Here is a 25,663-nt window from a genome sequence, read left to right as displayed (position 1 = left end):
TATTGTGCGTCTACTGCATGCCAGTTGGTACAAATACTAGTGCGTATGCACGTATTCGGTCAATCCAGTAGCGCAGGCGGCTTTCCTCCGCACCTAGCACACGGTCATAGGTCCGCGATGCAGTTACATCTTGCTCTATTCATCAGCACTGATTTCTTTTTATTCAAGCATCTATGCATCTCTTTAGCGAGGGAATGTGTCTGCAGAGAAACTAGAGGGCCTGACGAGCTTGGCTGCCTGGGACGCGTACCTCAGAAACGCCTCGTTCACCATTTTGACCTACCATCGCGCCACCTGTAGTCGCTAAAATGATCGAATGCAGAGCAGCAGGAGGGTGTAATCAACGCACCATCAGAAAGATTTCACGCTTGACCAGTAGACTAGAAAGCGGCGAAAAGGAGCCAAAACGCGCTGCTTTGGGACACCGCACCAGTAGAATTCTCACTTTTCAGAAATTCCGCGCACCGCACCGGACTCATTTGGCATAGAGATTGTCCGGATGGACACATTAAATAAAAAACCGTCATCACAGCGCTGCTAGTCAAGCATTCGCACCAGTCTTGCCATGGTTTTTCCTTGCGTGCGCACAAGCCAGCTGTAATCTCTCGTCCCAACGTCACGCCCTGTGGCCATTGACAGGATCCATCAAGAAGCGCGTTTACTGTGTGACAGCACGGACAAAACACATTCAGAGAACTGGACTGGTTATAACTGGAAAAACCACGATGTACGATGTGAGACGCCATGGCTAGTGGTATGCAATATATAACTGCACAACGTTACCTGTTAAGTAACGCATCATAGAGTTTTGTAAAATTAACTAGAGGGGACTCTGGCGCTGCGATCGTTCATCGACCATGGGAATGATGAGTAGTACACACATTTGCATAGTCTTCGTACTTGCAGGCGGCGAATCGTACTTGCGGCCTCGTTTATTTCTATGTTTCGGTTTTGTTTTGAAAGAAAGATTCAACCCTTTTATACTTCGTGACCCGATTGGAAAGGTAAGTCTAAAAAATTAAGGTGGTGAAGCGCAACTGCTAAACATTCGCTTAATTTTTGTTTCGTGAGAAAACAGCTCCAAGCCACACGAACACAGACGGAGCCAAAAGCAGGCCAGAAGTACGAATATTATACAAATGTGTGTACTACCCATCATTCCCATGCTTGTTGAAGCGCCGTGCGTTGCAGCTCCCATAGACACTAGTGCCAGAGTTCCCTGTACTGTATATTAGGAAACTCTACGTAACGCAGATCCCGCTTGCTTTTGTGTTGTACCATTAACGTTCATATAGGTAACCGTTTATTCTGCGACTCGTTTTCTTCCATTTTGCTTTATTTACATCTATTCACCGTAGCGAATGAACTCAAATATTTGCTTTTTATGAAAGATTTGAACCTTTCAGGGGGTGCTACAGGAACATAAGCAAGGAGAAAAGGGGAAGGTGTCGCTACCTTGAACACTTCTTTTATCTAGGAACCTTATGCGCACCTTTTCACCCGCGCCACCTTTGTCCATCTGTCGACGAAAAGAAGCTGCGAGCCGGCGGGTGCGCGCACCTTGAGAATCTCGCGGTGCCGTGTGGACAGCGCACCGCGTGATCGCACCGACCGGCGGAACGCTGTCGCGGCATGTTTACCGCTAGTCTGCGCGTACCTTTCACGACTGTCGCCGGCGTTGCCATTGTTAGCGAAGTCGATTGCGTTCTCGAATGGCGATGTTAACACCGATGAAGCACGAACCAGAAAAGCGGAACGCAAGCGTCTGCAGTAGAAGACCAGTGACGCCGATAAGGTGCGAGTCGAGAACACCCATCGCGTTCGAGAATATTGTCACGGGGTCGTGAAGTGGCTGGAGGCAGGAGATTGGATGGTCATTTTAAACTGTTTATTTGGGTGAACCTGTGCCTGGTAAACGAAAAGTCGGGTTACAGTAACACGCTTGCACTGTTAGTGGTGAACGCAGCGTCGGCAGTCGATCAATTGAGCAGCGGTGGAGCGTGTCGGGATTTATACAATCGTCACATAGAGAAACATAATTACATAAAGAGCGGACACTCCCGTGGGGACCTGCGGCCCAGCTACTGCGCTGCTTTCAGCGCCACGAGGGGCTAGCCAGACCTGATAATGTCTTTCGCATAAATAAAATAACAAAACTTTTCTTTCCAATGCTGGGATTTGAACCCGTACTCTCATGGTCCGGAAACGAGCGTTTTTACCACTAGGCTACTCACCCATCCATGCACGGAAGGAGTGCGGCAATATGGGAATCCACAGCACACCTAAACCACAAGAATTCGTAACCTTTGTTCAAAATGAATGCAGAAAAACAACACTTTCTAGTCAGACTTTACTGATTTTTGTAGTAAAGCATTAAACGTTCTCAGTGAGACACGTTGCAAAGCGGATGTGGAAAATTGAACAAATCAATGAAATTTCTTCTCTGCGAAAATTTGGTGCTGTACTTAGGTTTTCATTGGCCTCCTGAGGAAGCTATTATACGTCGTGACAGAAGAGTGGGAGCGAGCATGGGCGCGCCATCTAGCAGTTGGTGAGAGCCTGTCTTGCTGCGGGCCGCGAAAAGGCTCGAGTGGCCACCTTTATATTGACCCGTGTCTACATGTGGACAAAAACGATGATGGGGGGATTTAGCGGACACCACGTAGTGGTCCTCTGGCTTGACTCGAGAACGAAGACAATCTTGCGGCTCAGCTGTTGAGAACACGCTGCTTTCACTGTCTCAAGGCATACCTGTGCTTTGTTCGCGTTGTACCGCGACACTGGTGGAGGTGCTGGCCCGTGACCCTGCCTGATGCTCCACACTCCCACGGGGAGCCGTTCATCCAGCCCGAACGCACTTGTCGACACTCCCGTGCATCGCTTCAGTCGTCGCTTGCAAGCCTCCCTTCAGAGTTCACCCCATCGCTGGAACACTCTACAAGGCACCGCTCACACCTACCAATCGCAACCGCCAGTCCACAACAGTTACTACGAGACAGTAGTAACCCCATCTCAGGTAACCTTTTTTTCAACGCTGGTGCCTCATCGCTTTGGTGGTGGAGCACATGAAGACGTTGAAGACTGGCTTGATCACTATGAACGTGTCGCCAACACCAACCAGTGGTCTCTTGAACAAAGGATTTCCCGCGCCTATTTTTATCTCGACGACAGCGCCCGAACTTGGTACGAGAACAGAGAAGGCAGTTTGTACAGTACTTAAAAGTGTACTTCCTCGTATTGTGTCTTTCATTTTTCTTTTTCTGTTATGTTATGCACATTTCGTTGTGTTTTTTTTAATTCTTGAATCCTTGCTGTTCGCCAAGTTAGGGGTCAGCAGCTCAGTCAAGCTGTTTTTTTGGTTGGAGTTTTCATTGGAGCGATCCTCGGATTTTGCAGCTTTTACTGCGGGCCCCTGTCAACATGTACACAATGATGATGAAATAAACGTATTATTATTATTATTACATGAAGTGACTTTAAAAGAGGGATGATTGACACATTTGCCGATGTCGACCAGGGCGAACGTGCGCAGAATTTACTCGAGCTACGGGTTCAGAAACCCAATAAAATGGTCGCAATGTTCACTGAGGACATGGCCCGTCTCTTCCGTAAAGCAGACCCGCACATGACCGATGACCGAAAGTTGCGCTACCTCATGCGCGGCGTTAAAGAGCAATTGTTCGTCAGACTTTTGCGGAACCCGCCAAGCACCGTAACAGACTTCATCAAAGAAGCTACGGCTATCGAGCGGGCGCTTCACATACGATGCCGACAGTACGATCGCTTGTCCAGCAGCGCCCACATTCAAGTCGCCGCTACGACGTCTGACAATCAAAGATCGTTGCGAGATTTAATAAGAGACATTGTTCGCGAAGAACTGCTCAAGCTGCAGAATCTGGTCATGGAACCACCCACGGTGTCTGTCGCTGAAGTCGTCCGCGAAGAAATCCGCCAAGCGTTTTCAACAGCCGATCCTACTCACGATCAGCGACCTATGAGCTACGCAGCCGCGCTTCGCTGCCCGCCGCCCGTTGCGCCATCGTACCGCCAGTTATCGGCAGCCGTTCCTTGATCGCCACCGCAAGAACAGACACCGTGGCGCCCTGCTGTCGTGCCGCCGTACGAAATGTCGCCGTACCAAGAGCAGTCTCCCAACGAGACACGGAATTTGCCACATTACGAGCCGTTGCGGCGTCCGCAGCTTCGTAAAACAGATGCCTGGCGCACTGAAGATAGGCGTCCGCTTTGTTTTACCTGCGGAGATGTGGGCCACATTTCCCGTCATTGCTGGCACCGCGTTGATACGTTTCGACCTCTTCCCAGGTAATGCAGAACGTTGAGTCAATGTGGTTTTAATGTAACGAATGTGAGGCAACGTTAGACGATAAAATATAACATTGCACCGATGTTTATAGTATTATGTTGCCATAACACAGTGTTTTTTTTAATGTTGCAGGAACATTCAAATAATGACGTTGTCCTAACGTATTGTTTTTAACGAGGCAACAACATTCAAATTATCACGTTGCCCTAACATGATGACATTAACGTGGTAACAACAATCATATAATCACATTGCATCAACATTGTATATAAACATCGAACCTATGTTTAACAGCGATCGTAGAGACAACATGGAGAACATAATCGCTGGAACATCCAATAACTCACATGGCAACTTTTTCAACTTTGTTTACTCATTTGATTAATGGCCGACAGTGGCTGGTTAGTGTGGTTGAGTAATAAATAGAAGCATGAACAATACAGACAACAGTTCAGCCTATGTTTGCGCCAACATCTCCTTATATATCATATCAATCAGCCTATGTTCTTCACACACTAATCCTTTTATGAATACGCATTCTTTATACAGCTGCATTCCATGTTTTTTTTATTTATTTGACAATACACGATTGCCGTAGTGCAGGAGACAAAAAACACCACGAGTTACCTGACTAGGCCTCTATAGCTCCGCACCATACGTTCTTCACACAGAGTGACTGCATTGGCAAAAAAAAAAGAAACACAAGAACACAATCACATAGTGGAAACCATTGCGTCGCCTGCTTACGTCTGTAGCTAGATACACTAAACACAGTGAATTCATATGTGAGAAAGATATGTGCAATTGCAAGACTTTTAGGACCCCAAATTTTCAGGCTACAAAAAGCCTGCTATAGGTAGGCTTCATCTCAACATGTATGCATGCAGACTTAAAGAATAAATTACCTGTCTATTTTAATTATTACTGTGTGGTTGTAAAAATAGCATTGGAACCATTACACTTTGAAGTGAGCAATTAAATAAAGCTATGCCTCCATTATGATGCATCACCACAATCATGTTTTAAAGAGGGCTTTCAGATTAAACACACAAGGAACAAATCTGCTAAAACGGGACCTACATGCTTGCATGATGCAAGGCAACAGCCACAATAAACCCTACGATTGGCAACAATTATGGAAGTGGAACCAATAGGAACCATGGAGCTAGAAAAACAGCTGTTTCACAGAGCCCTTACTTTTGGGGAACATAAAAAGCAATGCAATGATTCGAGAAAAAGATGCAAACAGGAAAATCAGTAACTGCAAATAGTAATCAAGTAAAATCACGGTCGAAGGAGAGAAAGATATGGTATGAAGAAAGGCAGGGAGTTTCACCAGAAAGCTGGTTTACTACCCTGCACTTGGGAAGGGAGACAGAAAGTTAAGGAAAGCAGAATGAGAGAGAAAAAGAGAGCAGGAGGAAGCAAAAACACACACACACTAGAATGTCACAAACGTTCGACGAGGCGGGTCGATCGCAGAAATTTTAGAAGGACGGTCGAAGTCACAATAAATGTATAGACATGCTGAGCTTCCGGACAAAAAAGGGTGCCCATTCTGGTTCGAAACTGCCTTAACAACTTTTTACAGTACTCATGTATCTGGTAGTGTCTGTGACTGACGAAAATGCAATAGAGCAGCTATTTCACGTGCTCTGCTCTTACAGCTTTGCTGGGAACTCGTATCGTCTTGAAAGCAATTCGTGTGTTCTTAATAACTGCGTGTAAGTAAACATCAGCAAAAAATTAAGCAATCGTAAAACTTGTGTTATTCTGTCACTGCCAAATCTATCATTCACGGCAAAAACCAGGCCTGCAGAACGCACTGTCTGTAAGCAAATATCAACATCAAATTGCACCGCGATGAAATTCCACACTAATACAGAAGGACGATCACTCACAACAAACACAGTAGACACCAACATAGAGAAAGCACGCCTGCTGAAAACAGTGTGTTGATGGTAAGAAAACCTAAACCACAAATTGCAGTATCGTGAAATAGCATTGTAATCTGCAAATAATATCACCCACAGCAAATCTGGGAGATGCCAACAAGGAGATGCCAAGCCTGCACAACACACTATGCAGCACACAAATAACACCAGACCACTGCAGTCCTCTTGTCATTTGTCCAAGGCCTGGCTTCAGCTTCGCTTTGACTGTAAGGCAGACGTCGGCTTGACCAAACGTACCTACAGATTGCGATTCCTTTGCTCGAGTAGGTCAAGCGAGAAGACACACAATTGAGGCAAAGCTGCTAATGAGATGCCATTCTTTCTTCACATGACTTCACGCAGCTTTCTATGTAGTAGGTGTAGAAGTAGCACCACGTTTATGCAGCTGACTGGGCGACTGATACATTTGGTCAACTGCAATGTTTTTCTAGTTGGTCACAACACGGACTGCTCAGGCATATGTCACAGGTGTTCTCCTTTCTTCTTAACATGCTACCGTGCATTTCAATGCTGTAAGTTCTGGCTGTTACTGGTCTCACAACACTACCTTTTTTTCTATGGAATTCGAGGCGTGAACGGTTGCAGTCTTAATGGAGTCTTCTTTCTTCAGTAAAGGAAGCTTCGATGCTTTCTTTATGTAGTAGTTTCTTAAAAACTTCATTTTTTTCTGCTAAGTCTGCAAGGGCAGGGTAGGTCGACATACGTACTCGGTCGACAACAAACATGCTGCTTAAAAAAGCAGCATGTTTGTTGTCGACCGAGTACGTATGGTAACCTGTCAGCACTTAGGCGAGCTTCCTTTTCTGTTCCAGCGTGATGTACATGCATAAGTAACACCACGTTTATGCAGTTGTCTGGACGACAAACACATTTGGTCAACTACAGTGTTTTTCTAGTTGGTCACAACACAACGAAGGCTTAGCTGCATTCATCAAACTCTCAACTATTAAATTAGACAGGCATATTTGAGCTGAAAGTCGTGTGTGAGCTGCCACTGCTTGGTGAACTTGGCGAGCTCTGTGCATTACAATTGTGGACTATTGTCACTAGTTCGCACAAATGGTGATACATACCTGGGGAGGTCTGTTGTCTGATCGTCTTGTCTCGCTGCTGCTCATTGTTACATTCATGCACTTCCAGGATTGGGGCAGCGGCGGAAGAGCCGAGACGTTATTTAGCTTGCCGCTTCAAGCAGCGAAGGGTGCAGCGGGTGTACCCTTTGTTGCGTGTCAGCGTAGAGAGTGCATGAAGTGTTCATTTCTGGTTGTGGAGTCACCTCAGTTGGAGGACGGAAATCTAAACAGTTGTAGATAAGGGCAACAGGTACGCCGGCTACAGAAAGTCGAAGTATCACCCTCCGTTCGATAGATGCTGTTTCTTGACCTACAACGGTGAAATAAAGCTGAAATCGCTGTGTGAACAGCATCCAGTTCGCCCAGAAATCGTCGATCATGCACTTACGCGCTCAGATGTCTCTGCTCTGGACGTTATTTTGTGTAGGAAGATTCGCATCAAATGAGCTCACTGGTGATGCTTAGCTGTTGCGTGGAGGTACTCTGCTTTTTTCACTTTAGGTTGTCATTATCGGTCACACTTCAGGGACTCCTCACGCTTGACTAAAGCCACCCTAACTTGACACCTTCGACCGAGAATGTAGAGCAAAACACACAAAAATAAGATGTTCCATGCTATTGTGCTACAATGATGATGACGATAATAGTGAGTCGAAATCGGAATTGCACAAGTTTTGATTTCAACTTCATTTTTAAAGTGATTTTGTAACGGTAAAAAAATACAGGTAAGGCAGCATAAAGAATTGAGACAAAAGTTGTTTGCAAAGGACCGAATTACTGTACACACTAAAATATCTGCAGGACAACGCTATGACTTGTATAGCGCAACCACAGAGGAAGGAAATGTAGGAGAGGGCATGCACAGCCGGCGCGCAGCGTGAAATGTGTGGCGGAATTGACATCACGGCGGCCATATTCACTGGGCACAATGGCGGCATTGTTATGGTTACGTGTTGCGCAATGGATCTGGTCTATAGTGAGCGGCCGCCGCTGGCGGCGGCATGTTTGTCTCCCCAGGTCTCGTGCTGTGCCGTGGCGGACAATATTTGTGCTCTGCGCCGCGTTATTTGTTACGCAGTGTTCTCCTGGTAGTTACTGTACTCCTAGCAACGTTTACAAATGCGTTTGTCCATCACGGGGTTTCAACAGTGGGGCTCTTCGATTTTCGACTTCTGGCTACCCGCGGGCTGCCAGAGCCACGTGGGCATATCCATGTGTCGTGCGGCGGATGACGCGGATGAAACAGTTAGTGTTCCGCGAAATTGCGTTGGACGCCATGACAAAGCTGAATGACGACGAACGCCTTGCAGGTCAGTGATGGTTGAGCAGTGCTCCTGCTTGTGACAACGGATATGACGCTGTTGAGCCCAGCAAGATGCCATGAGGACCATGTGCACATACGTAGTTTCGTGTTGTGTGTGTACAGTAACAACTTGCATGTGCGTATTAAAACACCTTTTCTGTTCCGCTTGGTACACACTCCACCAGCATTGCATCTAATCTCAACGTAACAGCAACCGCGTTCAAGTGTCACAAGCACCGTGCTCAAAGTTACCACGGTCGCTGAATGCTGACGCCGGTGAGTTTCATGCGGAACACGGATACAGTGGCTGGACGCTGCGTCGGCCGCGTGGCGGAATGCAACCGTAGAATGCACACGGCTGATTGTGTTGTCTGTACAGTTGCTGAATTAATGACGTGAAAACACTCGCCGTTGTCAGTGCATCTAGCAGGCGTTCTCTTGTAGTAGCTTCGTTGTCGGCGAGTCGTTCCTCCCTGTTATTACTCGGACGAAGTGATTTCGCCGAATGTGTCCGCTGGCTCAGAGTGATGACCCCTTTCCACTAGTTTCGGATCGTCACGACACACGCGCTGCGCAGCCCACGTGCTTTCCGAGCTGGAGATATAGTCGTGCCTTCTGCTTTACATTCGGATGTAAACAAGAGAGTAGAATTTGGCCAGTCTATATTGCAAACTTCCGGCTTTATCGCGGCTTCACAACGAGTGACCTTTCCTTCCTCCGTGGAGTGACGTCAGCGCATCTCCTACCTTTCCTTCCTCCGTGAGCGCAACTGAAATACAGTGGCTAGAATAGGGAAGTGTGATGAACGTGCCGGCTAGCGCGTAACGCCTTGGGAGGAAACCACGAGATGGCGCTGGCACACATTTGCACGTCATCCTTCTAGGGGACATGAATGCCCACATACATGACCTTGACGGATATTCAGACACCAATGGGAAGTTATTACTAGATCTTTGCGAGCAACATAGTCTGGAGATAGTTAACACGGGGCCTAAATGTGACGGCCAGATCACATGGGAAGTCGGAAACAAGCAATCAAGTATTGATTATTGTCTCATGACTGAAGGAATTTACCACAAACTGACAGAAATGAGGATAGACGAGGAAGGCATTAACAGCTTGGGTAGTGATCATAAACGAATAACATTACAAATGGGATACGAAACTGAAAATATGAGCATGGAATCAAAGTCTGGCAGCTCGTATTTAAATGACAAACAAATAATAAATATAGCCGCAAGAGTCGAGGAAGAAGTAGGCGAAATACCAGGCAAGGACTGGGAGTATAGTGAGCTGTTACATCTAATGACGAAGGAGATAGGGAAAGAGAAGAAAACTGTTTGCTGGAAAGGAAAAAGGAAGCCAAAAAGTTGGTGGAACAAGGAAATCCGGGAGGCGATCGAGAAGCGACGCGAAGCATCACGGGAGCATAGAAAGGCAAAAAAGGAGAAGCGGCCGCAGGACGAAGTCAAAAAAATATGGGAAATATATTTAGAGAAAAAATCCCTTGTACAGAAATTGGTAGAGGCAAAAATTAAAGGTGAAAGTGAACGCTGGATGACAGAGATACACGAAAAAAAGGAGGCCGCGCCTAGGATTTTTTGGAGCCACATAAAGGCGCTAGGTAGGAAGTCTGTCACAACGCAACAACATATTCTAGATGAAGGAGGAAATCAATTGGAAGGGTACGAAGCGCTAGGTTACATCCAAAAGGTAACAGCCGATTCGTTCCAAAAGAGCGTCCAGGGGATCTCCCCGGTGAGTAAAAGTGTGGCGGAGAAAGCAACAGAGGAAGAGCTAGTACTTGATAATTTCAACTGGAAAAAGGCCGAAGGAAAAATTCCAAAGCGCACTGCCGCGGGTTTAGATGGGATTCCCGTGAGCCTCATTAACGAATTAGGACATAACACTAAAAAAGCATTGTTAAAAGCAGTAGAAAAAAGCTTAAAGGACGGACAAATACCGGACAGTTGGCGACAAAGTAGAATGAACTTAATCTATAAAGGCAAGGGAGAAAAGGACAAGATTCGCTCGTATAGACCACTAACCATTACATCGGTACTATACAGGTTGGCGATGCAAGCAGTAAAAATGAAAATAGAAACATGGGCCGAACATAACGATATTTTGGGAGAACTTCAGAACGGATTTCGAGTCGACAGGCGGTTAGACGATAACCTGTTTGTTCTCACTCAGTGTATAGAAATATCTAAAATAGAGAATAGGCCCTTGTACGTGGCTTTTCTAGACATCACTGGGGCATACGACAACGTTAATCAGGAAATTTTGTGGGATATATTGAAAGGAATGGGCATGGGCGACGACTGTATACAGCTTTTGAGGGAGATATACCGAGAAAATACAGTTTGCATAGAGTGGGAAGGAATGCGTAGCAAAGAGAACGTTGAGGTTAGCAGGGGTCTGAGACAGGGATGTCCTTTGTCCCCGCTGTTATTCATGCTGTACATGGTGAGTATGGGAAAAGCGCTAGAAGGTAGCAACATTGGTTTTAATCTGTCACACAAACAGGGCGGCATGATGATTGAACAGAAGCTTCCAGGTTTATTTTATGCGGACGATATCGTCTTATTTGCGGACAGTCGAGATGATATACAGCAGCTGGCGAATATATGTGGAAGGGAAGGTGAAGCTCTTGGACTAGGATTCAGTGTAACGAAGTGTGGATTGATGGTATTCAATGATCCCTGTGATTAGACGGTGTCCATACAAGGCCAAGAAATACCGAGGGTAAGTGAATACAAGTACCTTGGAGTATGGGTAAATGAGAGTGATAGATACATGGAGGTACAGGAAAAAGCCTCGGCAGCAAAAGGAAAGAGGAATGCGGCAATAATGAAGCACAGAGCGTTGTGAGGATACAATAGGTATGAGGTGCTTCGAGGTCTGTGGAAGGGTGTAATGGTTCCAGGGCTTACTTTTGGGAACTCAGTGGTGTGCATGAGGGCAGAGGTGCAATCGGGAATGGATGTAAATCAAAGGACTGTGGGACGCCTCGCGTTGGGTGCTCACGGGAAGACGACAAACGAGGCTGTAAAGGGCGATATGGGGTGGGCAGGTTTTGAGGCGAGGGAAGCGCAGAGCAAAATAAGGTTCGAAGAAAGGCTAAGAAATATGAAGGAGAGTAGATGGGCAGAGAAGGTGTTCCGTTATTTGTATAGGAAGAGCGTGGACACACAGTGGAGAAAAAGAACTAGAAGACTCACTAGTAAATATACGGCTGGTATTGTAAGCCATATGTCAACAAAGAGCGTTAAGGGAAAAGTCAGGGAGGCAGAGAGGATTTACTGGATGGCAGCTATGGAGAAAAAACCGGCTTTGAGTAACTACCGAAAGGGCAAAAATGAAATAAGGAGGGAGGCATTTTACGATAATTCAAGGGGAAGCGCTTTACTGTTTGAAGCGAGATCGGGTTGCCTTAGAACGCGTAGTTATAAAGCAAGATTCAGTAAAGAAGAAGAACAATGCACATGCTGCGGGAAAGATAAGGAAACGGCGGAGCATGTTCTGAACGAATGTGGAGATATCCACCCAGGTGTACGTTTGGGCACGAGCCTACAGGAAGCCTTGGGCTTTAGGGACAACAATGGAAAGCTGAACACACCCGCGATTGAAATAAGTAAGAGATGGTTAGAGTATTGGTGGCAGAAAATTAGAGAGAAAGGACAAAAATAAATATTGGAAAAATAAAATATGGACAGTGTACCGTAAATGGCAGGGAACTTAAGCTGAAAATTTACCTTTTTTTCCATTAAGATAGAATTTATCGAAGTAGAGGCATTAGGCCAACATAAAAAAAGAAAAAAGGGTTTTTTTTTTTTTGTCGAGCCTGGTGGCATACTTGTCACCACCCCGTTATAAAGGGGACGCTCATAGCATCCATCCATCCATCCATCCACGTCACTCAAGCTGGCGATGGGCTGCGCATGTATGAGACGGGAATCAACCGCGCGTGGGCAACGCGAAACATATAAAATATATTTTGTTGCTCGTGCATGGTTTCAAATTGCGACCGAGAAAATATGCTAATAAGCTTCTGGAATTACTGGATGCTTACGCGGGTGCACGACTGAACTGAAATATCGACAGGGTGCCGAAAGTGAGCGCGTTACGGCACTGAAACATTTTATTGATGTGAAATGGTAGAAGAGTGGAACGATGGACTAGGTTGTGAGCCACTGTTTGCAACACCTTCTACGGCGAACCATCATTTCAGGGACGAGAATCCCGAGTGGTATCTTAATGAAAACCTTTTATTTTCTGCACACTGGTCATACAAGGCATTTTCAAGTAGTGACTCACTGTCTGTTTACAACAATGCATACTTGATAATTGGTCACGCGTGTTTTTTTTTTATCCCCAAGAAAAAAAGTTTTATGTTTCGCAAGCACCCCCCAGAACATTGTTTTTTTTTTGGACTGAGAGCAGATGACGCGCCTGGGATTCAGGTACTTCTTTTCACGGGAAGATGCTCGCTCCTTGTAGAGTCCCTTTGCGTAAAGACGCAAATGAGTGAGCAGAAAAAAAACGTGTTCTCTTGATTGGTGTGGCTCGAACCATGTTGTGCGCAGCCCAGTGTGACATCTTTGTTTTGTTTTTTAATCAGAAAACAAGCTCTTTCACGCTGTCACTGTGAAGCTCATTGTAGCAAAACCACTTAAAAAAAGGGATTTCAAGGGCGTCTACAAATACGAAGAGCTTCACCGAAAAGCCTACCAATAGGCGTCCGCACAAGGGGGGCAAAGGGGGTGAGCGCCCACCCCTAGTCACCGGTGAGGGGGACGCTAAATCTGCTGTATACATTGACTAGGCGGCGGGGCACTCTAAGTCATCTAAAGGGGGGGCGCAAAATCTGCCTCATACACTGAATTATTAGGGAGGGGGCACACTGCGATGAACCTTTGCCCCCCCCCCCCCCCGAACGACAAGCACGCCTATAGACCTACCCCTTTCTATGCGGACCATTTCGCCGTTCACAGTGAGCTCGAAATGCCAGGAGATGTACATACCTCTCGTCGAAGTGCAGCTTGCACACAGCCAAGTTTTCTCGAAGCGGCTTGTCAGCGCGCGGGATCGCTCTCCGCCACTGCACAGAGCTTTGTTCTTACTAACGCAGAAGAACCTGTCTTGTAGCCTGTACTGAACCCCGGGACGAAGCAATGACTTTATTTTCGCGCCATGACAGTGAATACAGAAGCATTGGTGCGAGCGTGCCACGGAATAAAAAAAAAACGAGGACAAACGTGCCCGACCAACCGGTCGGAAACGTGCAGACAACGATGGATGGATGGATGGATGGATATGGCTGTACCCTTTAGATCGGGCGGTGGCTAGTGCCACCAAGCCGTAATACCTAATGAACCAAAAACTATATTTACTTTTTTCCCTTAAAAAGTGAGTTTGAGGATTCGTACTTTGCAATGAAGAGTTTATTTTCACTCGTGCCTTGACTTTAGCCACCAATCAGATAACCTCCTTCTAGTTAAGTCTACCCGCTTAAAGTCTATTTTGCCCTCCCGGTCCCTAAACCCCAGTGCTTTGAAAAACTTAGCGCCATCATCCTGAACTATAGGGTGAAGCCCTTTACAGAACATTATCAAGTGTTAGACAGTTTCTTCTTCCTCTCCACACACACTGCATACTGTGTCTACCCCTTCGTATTTGGCTCGATATGTCTTGGTTCGCAGTACTCCCGTCCTTGCCTCAAACAGTAGAGAACTACCCGAGTATTATCATAGATCCTTTCCTTGGCAATTTTCTGCTTAAAAGTTCGATAGATCTCTAGTGCGGACTTTTTAATCATGCCCATTTTCCACATGTCAGTCTCAGTTTCCTTCACTTTCTTCTTAACCGATAGTTCTTTTTGGTTTGGCCACCTGCTGTTTTCTAAGTATTTACCAGTCAACTTCCTGGTTCGCTTCCTCCATTTTGTATCGACATTCTTCATGTACAAGTAGCTGAAAACATTCCTAGCCCAACGCTCCTCCTTCATTTCTCTCAATCGCTTCTCAAATTTTATCTTGTTGCTAGCTTCCCTGCCCTCAAATGATGTCCATCCCATATCACCTTGTACTCCCTGATTTGGTGTATTCCCGTGAGCTCCTAAAGCAAGCCTACCTATTCCACGTTGCTTAATTTCTAGTCTTGCTTGAACTTCTGATCTCATGCACAAGACCGCATTGCCGAACGTCAGCCCAGGGACCATGACCCGTTTCCATATTCCTCTCACAACATCATACCTATTGTAATTCCACAGTGCCCTATTTTTCATCACTGCTGCATTCCTGTTACCTTTATTCGTCACGTATATTTCGTGTTCCCTCAGGTACTTGGTCCCATTGCTTATCCATACGCCCAGATATTTGTATTTGTCTGTTATCTCTAGCGTGACCTCCTGTGTTCTAAGCTGCTGTATTCAACCTTCGTTGTCATTGAAAATCATGACTGCTGATTTTTCCTTACTGAATCTAAAATCTAACCTATCTCCCTCATTACCGCAGATGTCCATCAATCTCTGCAAATCTTCCTTGTTGTTGGCCATTAGCACTATAACATCTGCATACATTAATGCTGGTAGTGCCTGATCAATGAGTTTTCCTTGTTTGACTAAAGAGAGGTTGAAGCCCAGTCCACTTCCCTCTAATTTGGCCTCAAATCCTTGTAGGTACATCATGAATAATAAGGGTGACAGGGGACACCCCTGCCTAAGCCCCCGTTTTACCTCTGCAGGCTTGGATACCTGTTTTTCCCACTTTATAACTACCTTGTTACCTTTATAAATATTTTTTTAAAAGATTAGTATCTACATGTTCCACGCCTAGTGTGTCCAGTATTCCCCACAATTCCCCTTGAACCACGCTATCGTACGCTCCCTTGATATCCAAAAATGCTAGCCACAGGGGCCTGTGTTCCTTTTCTGATATTTCAATGCACTGCGTCAGTGAGAACAGATTGTCTTCCAACCTCCTGTGTTTCCGAAACCCATTCTGCAGTTCCCCCAGCCCCCTCTATTCCTCTATCCATGCCTGCAGTCTTTCCTTTATAATCTGCATCGCCAGCCAGTAGACCACTGATGTCACTGTTATAGGATGGTAGTTAGTTGTTTATGTCAGCTTCGTCCCCCTTTCCCTTATAGATCATGCTCATTTTGCTAAGTTTTCATCCATCGGGAACTTCACCATCAATTATTAGTTTGCTCACTGCCTTTCTCAAAGCCTGCTTAGACTTCGGACCTAATGTCTTTACAGCATAATTGGGATACCATCTGGGCCTGTTTATGTACTACTAGAAACCCTTTTCTCAGCACTTTCCCACTCTCGTTGTGAAAATGGAGCCATTGCGCCGCTTGATTCATCCTTGTCTATTGTAGTGCATAAAGCAGTTCTTTGTTGAATTTTTTATGTCACCCTTGTTTTTATATATTCAATAGCTTCGTCCCCTTCTAGCCTAGCACCTTGAGCTGTAGTTATAAACCTCTGCTCTAGGCTCGTCTCATTTCTTAGGGAGTTTAGATGGTTCCAAAACTTCGCAGCTGCATTTTTATCTTTCTTATGTACTTCTGCCAGCCACTGAGCTCCCTTTCTTCTGATCTTTTCATTGATCAGAAGGGATGCATCCCTTCTACAGCTTAGAAAGGTTTCTCCTTTTCTTTCAAAGTCATCTGTCGGTTCATCCCGCTGCTTAGCATGTCCGTGTTCCCTACAGGCTTTCTGACGTTTTGCTATGGCTCTTTTAACTTCCTCATCTCACCAACTTTTGGGTTTGTGTCTTCTTTTCCGGGGAGACTTGTCGCGCGTCTTAGCAAGCTCTAGCTCAAACAGTGTATTTAGATTTGTGTATGTGTACACTGTTTTATCATCCTCCGTGATTACTTTCTAAATTTGTTAAGTGGCTATTTCAATTTGCCTTTCTGGATAAAATTTTTCCTGTAGTTGCTCATCTTGTCTCCCCTCACTTTCACTGCTCTTCCAAAGCTTAGCTTGATACGTTTGTGATCACTACCCAGATGTCTAGAGCCACCTTCATCTATGTGCATTTCCCTGAGCTTGTCATACATCCTATGTGACATCACTGCATAATCTATCGTTGACTGCAACCTTCCTACCTCCCATGTTATTTGCCCTTCACACTTCTCGGTACTGTTGCAAATGATCAAATCAAGCCTTTCACACATATCCATGATCATTTTGCTTGTCGGGTCAGTATACCTATTTATATCTTCTATATGCGCATTCATATCTCCTAGTATAAATATCTCGCACTCTCTTGCTAACTCCTGAATGTCCTTTGATATACACTCTACTATTGCCTGGTTTTCCTCTCTGGCGTTTGCTCCCGTCCACAAGTACACGAAACCAAGGAGTGTCATTTGACCTGCGACTTTCTATTTTAGCCATGAAAGTGCCAAGGCGCGTCGCTGCGCCTTCTGGTGGCTGCACGGCTTTTTCCTGGAGCGCGTACTGCGCACGCTCGTCCCATTTCGCCCGGCAGCCTGCCCTTTCGCTCGTTTCAACGGCGCGCATCTCGAAACGATGCGGACGTTGCAAGGTGTCACTTCTGTAGTCGCTGTGAAGACAATGAAAAAAGCCCAGCGCTAATGTGACGACAGCACATCATTTGCGGGTTTCGGCGTGCTGAACATAGTGCAGGTTTTTCCTAGGCGATCCGCGGCGTGATCACATTTTGAACGTCGAGTTAGGCAATCAATAAGCTCAGCCAGCAGTGTTGTCTTTTGCGCTCTCGTTCGCCGAACTAACGCACGTAGTAATACTCTGTCCAAATATCATGTGTCTATGAATGCATGAACCCACCCGAATGTCCAACAGCTGCAGAAAAGAGCCGAGGAAGAAAGGTGAAAAACTTCGTTTATTAAGAATAAATCCTTTATTAATACCGCTGCGGTGGAGCAGTGGTTTCTATGCTCGGCTGCTGGCCCGAAAAACGCGTCTTCAAGTCTAGTCGCGCATGCCGTATTTTGATAGAGGAGAGATACTTGAAACTAGTATACTGAGCGTACGTTAAAGAACTTCGAATGAGCAAACAATCCCAAGACGTTACTTTGGTGGAACTCCATGTCATATCTATATAATAAAATTTGTTTCTCTCTCTATATTGTGGTTCTGTTACGTCGAGAGCCTGCACTTATTATTGGTAGAAGTCGAGCCCTGACCCAATAGTTTCTTGGATTCGAATTTCAGATATTCATGTGTCGTCTTCTACTACTCGAGCCAAAAACCCTGATTCAAGTCAACCCAATAATTTGATGCATTATAGTAGATTAAGACAAGTAAGCGTGAATTAATGTGGATTGAGACGTGCAAGAGATGTCATAGGCTTTCACTTTCAAGTCTTTTCATATTTAGGGTTATCTGGGAATGTTTTTTTCCGGAAACCAGAGAAAATCACAGAGGTTGAAAAGGGCGTCACCGCTTTCAGTATTTCAATAGAACTCTACTCATGACTTATGCACGGAACATTCTCGAACACGAAGTAGTCGGGAATTGAGACTGCCTCCATTAACATCCATCGCCCGAGCACCAGCGTGTATTCTGGAATTCCGCTATATTATCGCTCGGGAGTACCGGTGCTTGCACAGCGACTGCAGAAGTGACACCTGGCGCCGTCCGCATTGTTTCGACATGCGCGCCCTTGAAACGAGCGAGAGACAGGCTGCCGCGTGATATGGGACGAGCGTGCGCAGTTTGCGCTCCCGGACAGAGCCGTGCAGCCGCCAGAAGGCGCAGCGACGCGCCTCGGCACGCGCTCTCGTGGTCTCTAAAATTATGCACCCGACTGTACATAACTTTTAAGGCATGTGCACGATGCAGCCAACAGTTCACCACGTTCACATGAGGAAGCTTCAAGGGAAACATAACAACTGCGATGAACAGTAGCTTCAAACACTCGCCGCCACTCGTAATTGCCTCATCTCGCAAGGCGGAACAGGCTTTAGAAGATAACGCCACGCGTAATTACAAGCGAAGGCGCAGTCCTCAAGCGCCCACATTACAATCCATCGAGTCCTCACAAAGATGTCACCGAGCGCGAATCGTACCTTTTCGGCGTCTGCTAGCCCGAAACCTGCCCAAAACCTTCCAGAAAGTTTTCACGACTAAATTGTCCTGGAAGCGCCTGGTGACCCTCGGGCTCCCCACGGGTCGCCAGAACGTCCAACCCGAGAAAAACGAACGCCAACGGGAAGTGCGCCGCGGGGGGGGGGGGGGGGGGGGCGGAGCAACCCGAGAAAAACAAGCGTGCTCTGGCTGGCTCTGGCAGTCCGCAGGTAGCCAAAAGTCGAAAATCCAAGAGCCACACTGGTGGTTGTCTCCATGCGTTCGTACGCAACAACTTTGGAGTTAATTTTTTTTTCGTAGTTGTCGTTTGTGAAGCTGTGCCTGCTTTCTGCGCACTTAGCGAATACAATTGTGATCGAACTAGCTCGCTCCGTCGTATGTTTGCGTGCGTGAACCTCTTAGAACCTCTGTCCTGACTACACGATTGATCTCAGATGGTGATAGAAGGCCCTAGATCGCGAATGTTGGTGATGCTCGCTGGTCGCGAATGGCGTGCGAACTCATTGCTATCTATGAGCCAGCATATGTGGTATGATATTGCCGCATGTTGTTAGGCAGGTTCGTTACAATATTATACAATATGGTGCGAAAAAAAAAGCGGAGAATGGAATAAAAAATGTATACATCCTTTCGTAGCCCATTTCATTGCTGGGTTTGTCTTTTTTTCACCTCTTCGTAATAATTCCGCGCAGTACGTACTACGACCTAATACGTCGAATCAAAGCTGATATACATGACATTCGTTAAGTGCCACTTAGGACTTAAAAACAGGCCAAGGCAAGTTCTAAAAATGGGTCGAGAACGTGTCATGCAAATGTTTATTTTATATACGACGCGCATTTGTGGTACCGATACCTGCGCATATCATAAACTTTAGACAAAAACGTAAGTTGGTCGACGTGTGTTTGCGACGCATGATACGTGATAGCTGAGCAGGTGTATATCTTCAAGCTCTTTTGGGGACGCAATTACTTTCGCGTGACTTCGCGTCGTGTTGTGCAGTGACTGATACATGTACTAAAAGATACGTGAGCTTGTCATGCCGTCACCATCGAGGCAGTTCACTTTGCATCGTTCTCAAGGCAGCGCGCGCCAGCTGGCTGTTTCGTTCGCCGACGCGACGTGTGATCGTGCGAGCGTACGAAGTCGTACCCCAAATGCGTACGCTCGAGGATATTATTTCAGCTTTTTGGTGAGCTTAGCTACGTGTTTCCAAGCGGACAATGCAGAAAAAACCAACATACACGCGGCACGTTGTTTTGTTTGCTGCCAGGATGGTAGAGTTTGTTTACGTTTACGCTGGCTGCTCTTGCGTTCGATTTTGCGACCTTCGGGCTGTCGCCAGGCGGGCGCGTTGCCAGCTTACGTCACTTCCTATCAGACCGGATGCAGCGGTAGCTTTCGGGGAGCCCGCGGGCAGCCCGCGGGTCTCCAGGACCAACCCAGGAATCCGAAAACCGAAGAGTCCCAGTGAAGGCACCACACCGCTGCAGAATGGCTTCAGGAAATGGGAGCAAGATGGGCTTCCCTCCTTCGTGAGCCGATGCGTTCTCTCCTCCGTCCAGGGCTGACCAACGCGCAGGTGGAGGAGGAAAGTGCCTCTCTCCTCGTCCGGCAGTTTGTAGGAAGAGGGCGTTGTTGGATCGCCGGCTGCTACCCATTCGTCCAGGTGGCGAGAGGCAACGTAGCGAAAACCCCGTTCCGCGCAACGTCGGAGGGGCCGACAGATGCTGTTGTGGGCGTGTTCGTCGCGTGCGCCGTTTTCGCGACATCATCGGCCGCCTAGTTGCCTTGGATCCCGATGTGTGCAGGTATACATTGCAGTACGAGTTCGCAACCCAGGTCCTGAACAACCTCAAGTCTGTGCTCGATGCGCCTGGCGAGAGGCGGTCCTCGAGGGCCCCTCGCAAGGAGTTGGTGTGCGGCCCACGAATATGAGAGGACCGCGGTCGAGCGAACCCGCAGCTGCAGGAGCGCGTCTGCAGCAAGGTCGAGCGCGGCGAGCTCCGCGACCGTCGAAGATGCCTCGCACACAAGGCAACACTGATTGTGCACCTCCAAGAAAGGCACCACGCACGCAGCAGCTGCGAAACCGTCTTTCAACACCGACCCGTCTGTGAACACCCGGAGGCTGGTCCTCCAGGGTGGCAGCAGTTTTCTAGCGAAGCGCACTCAGTGGAGTCGCGCGCTTTCTCATCACGCCAGGAATATGCGTGCGAATCGTCAATGGGCTATGCCTACCGGGCAGGGCACTGAAGTCGCCCTCATCAAGAATGTCTGGCACCAGGGCGCTGAACTATGCGGCACACTGACCCATCCTCGAGTGCTAGAGTGCGTGGAGGCGGAAGACGAGCTACCGTCCATGTCGCGAGTGAAGCATGTGCTCGATGTGGTTGAAAGCACACTTGTCAGCATGCAGCGAGAGCCGCATATCTCCCGCCTCAGCGAGGGTGGGGCCGATGTGCGAGAAGCGGGGCAGACAGAAGTACTGCCGTTGAAGAATCTAAGGGCGAGTGTCCATGAGCATGTGTTGCCGCGCGCAAGGAGCGCTCGTGCGGCTGAGGCCACCCTTCTTGCGTTCCTGCGCTGGGCTGACACCACCGGTTGCCACCTCAGTCTGTGGTCCAGCAACACTAAGAGGTACTTCAATCTTCTCGACCAAGGGATGGAGACACCCAGGAGCGTGAATTGTGGCGTCGTGTGGCGTGCAACAGATCTGTGCTGCACCATCATAGCCACGTCTTCGCCGTAGAGAGGCGCATCGCCTTGCCGCTGATGAACGCGTCGATAGCGTCGAGCCCATGGTGAACACTCGTGCGTAAATACTATTCTAATTTGGAGTGGCTCGCAGTGAGCATTGCAATGCCATCTGCGTAAAGGGTGACGCGCACATCGGACGGCAACGTTCGGGAAAGTAATCCCCAATGTCAGCCAAGGCTACATTGAATAGGAATGGACAGAGCACACTGCCCTGCGAGAGACCAACACACACAGTAGGCGGTTCACTGAGGGCTCCCCCAACGCGCACGTGCATGGTTCTGCCGCCGAGAAAGGCAGCGACGTACGCGAGAAGGAGTCCGCTCATTCCCATGTTGCGCACCGCGTCCAAGATGGTCGGTTGTGGCAGCGAGTAGAAAGCCGACTTTATGTCCAGCAGGACGAAGTAACCCGCTTGTCTACGGTAGCGGGTCTCCTCCAGCGTCGAAATGACGTCGGCGAGGGCTTCGGCAGTTGCTCGAGTTCGGTGGAAACCGCATCGCGAGGGATAAAAAAAAGACGTACAATGCCTCAGTGATCCACTTTAGTCTTCTCAGCGTCATGGCCTCGAACAGCTTTTTCGTCGCTGATGTGAGCGAAACCGGCTGGTATGAAGCCGGGTCCGCTGCGCGTTTGCCCTGTTTGACCACAGGAATAACGATGGATTCGTGCCAGTCTTGCGGCACGATTCCCGTGCGTCAAACATTGTTTCATGCGGCCAAAAGCACCGGGAGCTGCAAGTCGTCGAGGTTTCGGAGCATTTGGTGGGTCACTCCATCTACGTCGTGCGCCGAATGACGCTTGCGCGATGCCAGCGCGAGACAAAGCTCTCATATAGTGTAAACTCCTCGTTGCACAGCGCGCCGACATCGCGGCGGACCGTTTTTAATCTTTACATGTTGTCTCAACTGCAAAAAAGCAAGGTTACCTCCAAATTGGATACTTTCCGCACGGTCGTCTCATAAGTCACTTGGCAGCCCGTGAACGAGGCGTTGTCTCGTTGTCTGGAATGTACGAGTTCACGTGGCCTGGCGAACCCGGCTCACTGCAGACGTGTTACGAGGGATTTAGAACACGTGTATTTATGCGTGGTGTAAAGCTGCAACAAATGTCACATTCAGTCATTGAAGGCTAGAGATGACTCAGGCCATGGTCACCGCACGTACGTGTTGTCATGGTTGTTGGATCTTGTGCTGGCTAAAAAAGCCTGGGTGCAATCACTTATTTTTTTCTTAGGAATTAATGTTTAATGTTAGGGTAGTTTTTTATCGATTATCTGAATGTATTAACCCTTCTATGTTACATATAAACTCCTAATTTTTTCTGCGCATCAACGTGCACGTATGGAAATTATAGGGAGAAGTACGGCTCAGCGTTCTACTTACTGATAACAAAAAATAATGCAGGCAATGTGTCTTGACGAAAAATACTGGGCTGCAGAAATGCCGAGACAGGAAAGCGAAACGAGCACACCACCCTGCATCATAGCAGTCCCGGCGTCTTAGCAGGTATGCATGGGTTGCTGCAAAACCTCACTCGGAATTCACGCCTCCAATTTCATGGTAGCATTGTTCAACTGATTGTGTCGCAACATAAAAGTAAAACAAAAAAGGAATAGATCACTCCAAAAGAAAGTGATCAATGGCTGTAATCAAAGCAGATAGCAGGAGATGTAGCAGCAGCGCACCACAGACCAGCACAGCACTAAGATGGAGAGATTGCTTGCGCATCCAAGCGCTGGAAATGACGATCACTACAAGTATTTTAGTGCAATAGATATGGCACTGAGATCAAAACGGATCGTTTTAAGCAATTTAAGTGGCGCAGTATACACGCACTATCTGGTACGTTTATAAATCCTGGAGAATTTGACACCACTCTCTCTGAGCCAAACATGAGATGAAATCAAGCGTAACTGTAACACAAGGTAACGCATTATAGCCCGTCCTCCCTTTTATTTTCAAAGGGCGATGACATTTTCTTCTACAGCGCCCATGTGCACGTACTAACAGTACTAGTTTGCCTCACCTGGTGGCAATGAAAGAGAAACGATGCTTGAAACGCTAGGCATATGGAAATTCATGTTGCATCTGTATATAGCAAGGAGCAGTGGTAGCAGGTCAAGAACACGACGTTGACCCAATCAAGGCTGTAGCTCTGCCTTCCTTCTTCCTTTTTTCCTTTCTCTTAGTCTCTCGCCTCCCCCAAGCCCCTGCCCCACTTCTTAATTTTCAACATCCTGCGATGGAGGGAACGAAAGTTCTGAGAAAGTCATTTCACCATGTGGCCAGTTGGAAAATGCACGCAGCAGGCTCTGATCACTTATAGTCTCGTTCATGATGCAGTTACGTCATTCGGACAGGTGTTTTTATACAGTCACTATATCTGCGACAATCTGAGATTAAGCCTGCTGATGCGACACGAAAGCGATGCGAGGGCTTCCATCTCCGTCGTTTCCGTCTCGGCGCGGCATTTCAGGTGTACTGCGCGTTCAGGTTTTCTGGTTGACCGTTTACTGCAGCGTTTTCGAGTCTTCTTCATGAGGTGCCTCGGTTTCTGCAGCGACGTTTATTGCTGTGGCCCAAACTCTCGGCCTTGTTCTCCCGCTGCTCTGTACACTCTCAGCCAGGAGCCGCATAACGAACGGCATATAGACGGAGCGCTCCTGCGTACTGACTAAACTTCTGTTTTTAGGGAGCCCGGCAATAAAAAATACCCGTGACAGTGGCGCGGCGCGGAAGTAACACCTAGTGCCGGTATGAGTGGGCGCAAGAACGAAACAAAAAAAAAGGAGAGCCGCCGCCTCTGTAGCGCCAGCCTGGTGCCAGGAGCCAGCATCAACTTAAGAAAAACCGTTCAACGAGAAGCGCGAAAAAAAGAGAGAAAAAAAATGCCGCCCCCTGCCGCCGCCTCGCCAGCTCGGCGCCCGGCGCCGGCATCACGTTCACCGTCACCTGCATGCCGTGTCATTTGTGAGTCGCTGTTTCGTCCCGCTGTCTTGTGATGGTCGTTTTTCTACATCGTCCCGCTGTCTTGTGATGGTCGTTTTTCTACAAAATGTTCAGGAACGAAAACATTTTCCAGTGCCTCACGGCACACTGTATTCAAAATGCCATATATCTCCCTGCATTTGGGCAAACACTTGGATGCGCAGTCCCAGTGTTACTCTTTTGATTTCAATAAAAGAGTACAAACAACTTTCCGTTTATCAGCTGTCGAGGTATGACATTGTTTCAAGCACTAAATAAAAGAGTAGTTGCGCATGCGCGACAGCTTACTGAAACACTGGCCTATGCACGTTGATGCTCGTGTTCTACAAAACAAGTTGAACTGAGGATTTTAGGAAAGCATAGCAAAAAAGAAACAAACGGAAGGCAGCGAGCCAGAGAAAGCCCAAAATTAAAAAAAATTGGTTGGTTTATGTTTGATTAGTGGTTGCGTAATTTGATGATATGCTTGAACATCAAGTACAGAAGTCAGGTGCAGAAGTCAGCAGGAGAGCGTATGCCACCGACATTTGCTCACTCTTTTGAATATTAAGTACAGTTCTCATATTCCAACACTGAACCACGACCAAGAAAACCAGTGTACTGCTGTGGGGATGATGTACCAGATCTAAAAATCCTCATTTTTTAAAGAGCAACTGCATGCATCAACAATAACTATTTCGAGGTTCGTTCTGCACCATTGCGTGACCGCAACTGCACGCGGACGTTGGCGAAGGAGATGTGCAGAAGCATTTTTTTATTTGTAGGGAGACCGACCTGTCCTCAGCTAATTTGTGTACGTATTACTTGACCTTGGTGCGCGTTTCTGTATTCACATTAGCAGCGGTGTGATGCTGAATGAAGGTAAGAGTAGCCACTCCCCATCAAAAATATCTGTTAAAGGGGCCCTGCGACACTTTTTGAACAGCCCTATTTAGCACCGGAACGCGTGTAACGATGATTACTGATACGTATGCAACAAGAATGATGGAAATTGGTGCACGGACAGTGAAGTTATGAGTCCTCAAAGTTCAAAACTCGAGCAGACGACGAGGACAAACGTTCTCTTTTGCATTTCACTTGTCTGCTGACGTCAAAGACCGCTGTCAGTCACAGCACGCGTCTCCTAAAGACATTCCGGAAATGTCACCTCATGGCGATCTTCACACAATA

At 47.3% G+C, this 25,663-nt stretch overlaps 1 protein-coding gene across 2 annotated transcripts in view; it reads left to right on the top strand.

Annotated features, from left to right (window-relative positions):
- Positions 1-25,663, top strand: part of LOC119167552 (sedoheptulokinase) — a 404,791-nt gene that overhangs the window by 281,157 nt on the left and 97,971 nt on the right. The gene's annotated exons all lie outside the window — the stretch shown is intronic.

This window comes from Rhipicephalus microplus, chromosome 3, assembly GCF_043290135.1.
Source record: "Rhipicephalus microplus isolate Deutch F79 chromosome 3, USDA_Rmic, whole genome shotgun sequence".
Taxonomy (NCBI): Eukaryota; Metazoa; Arthropoda; class Arachnida; order Ixodida; family Ixodidae; genus Rhipicephalus; species Rhipicephalus microplus.
This window is presented reverse-complemented; position numbering and strand designations above follow the sequence as displayed.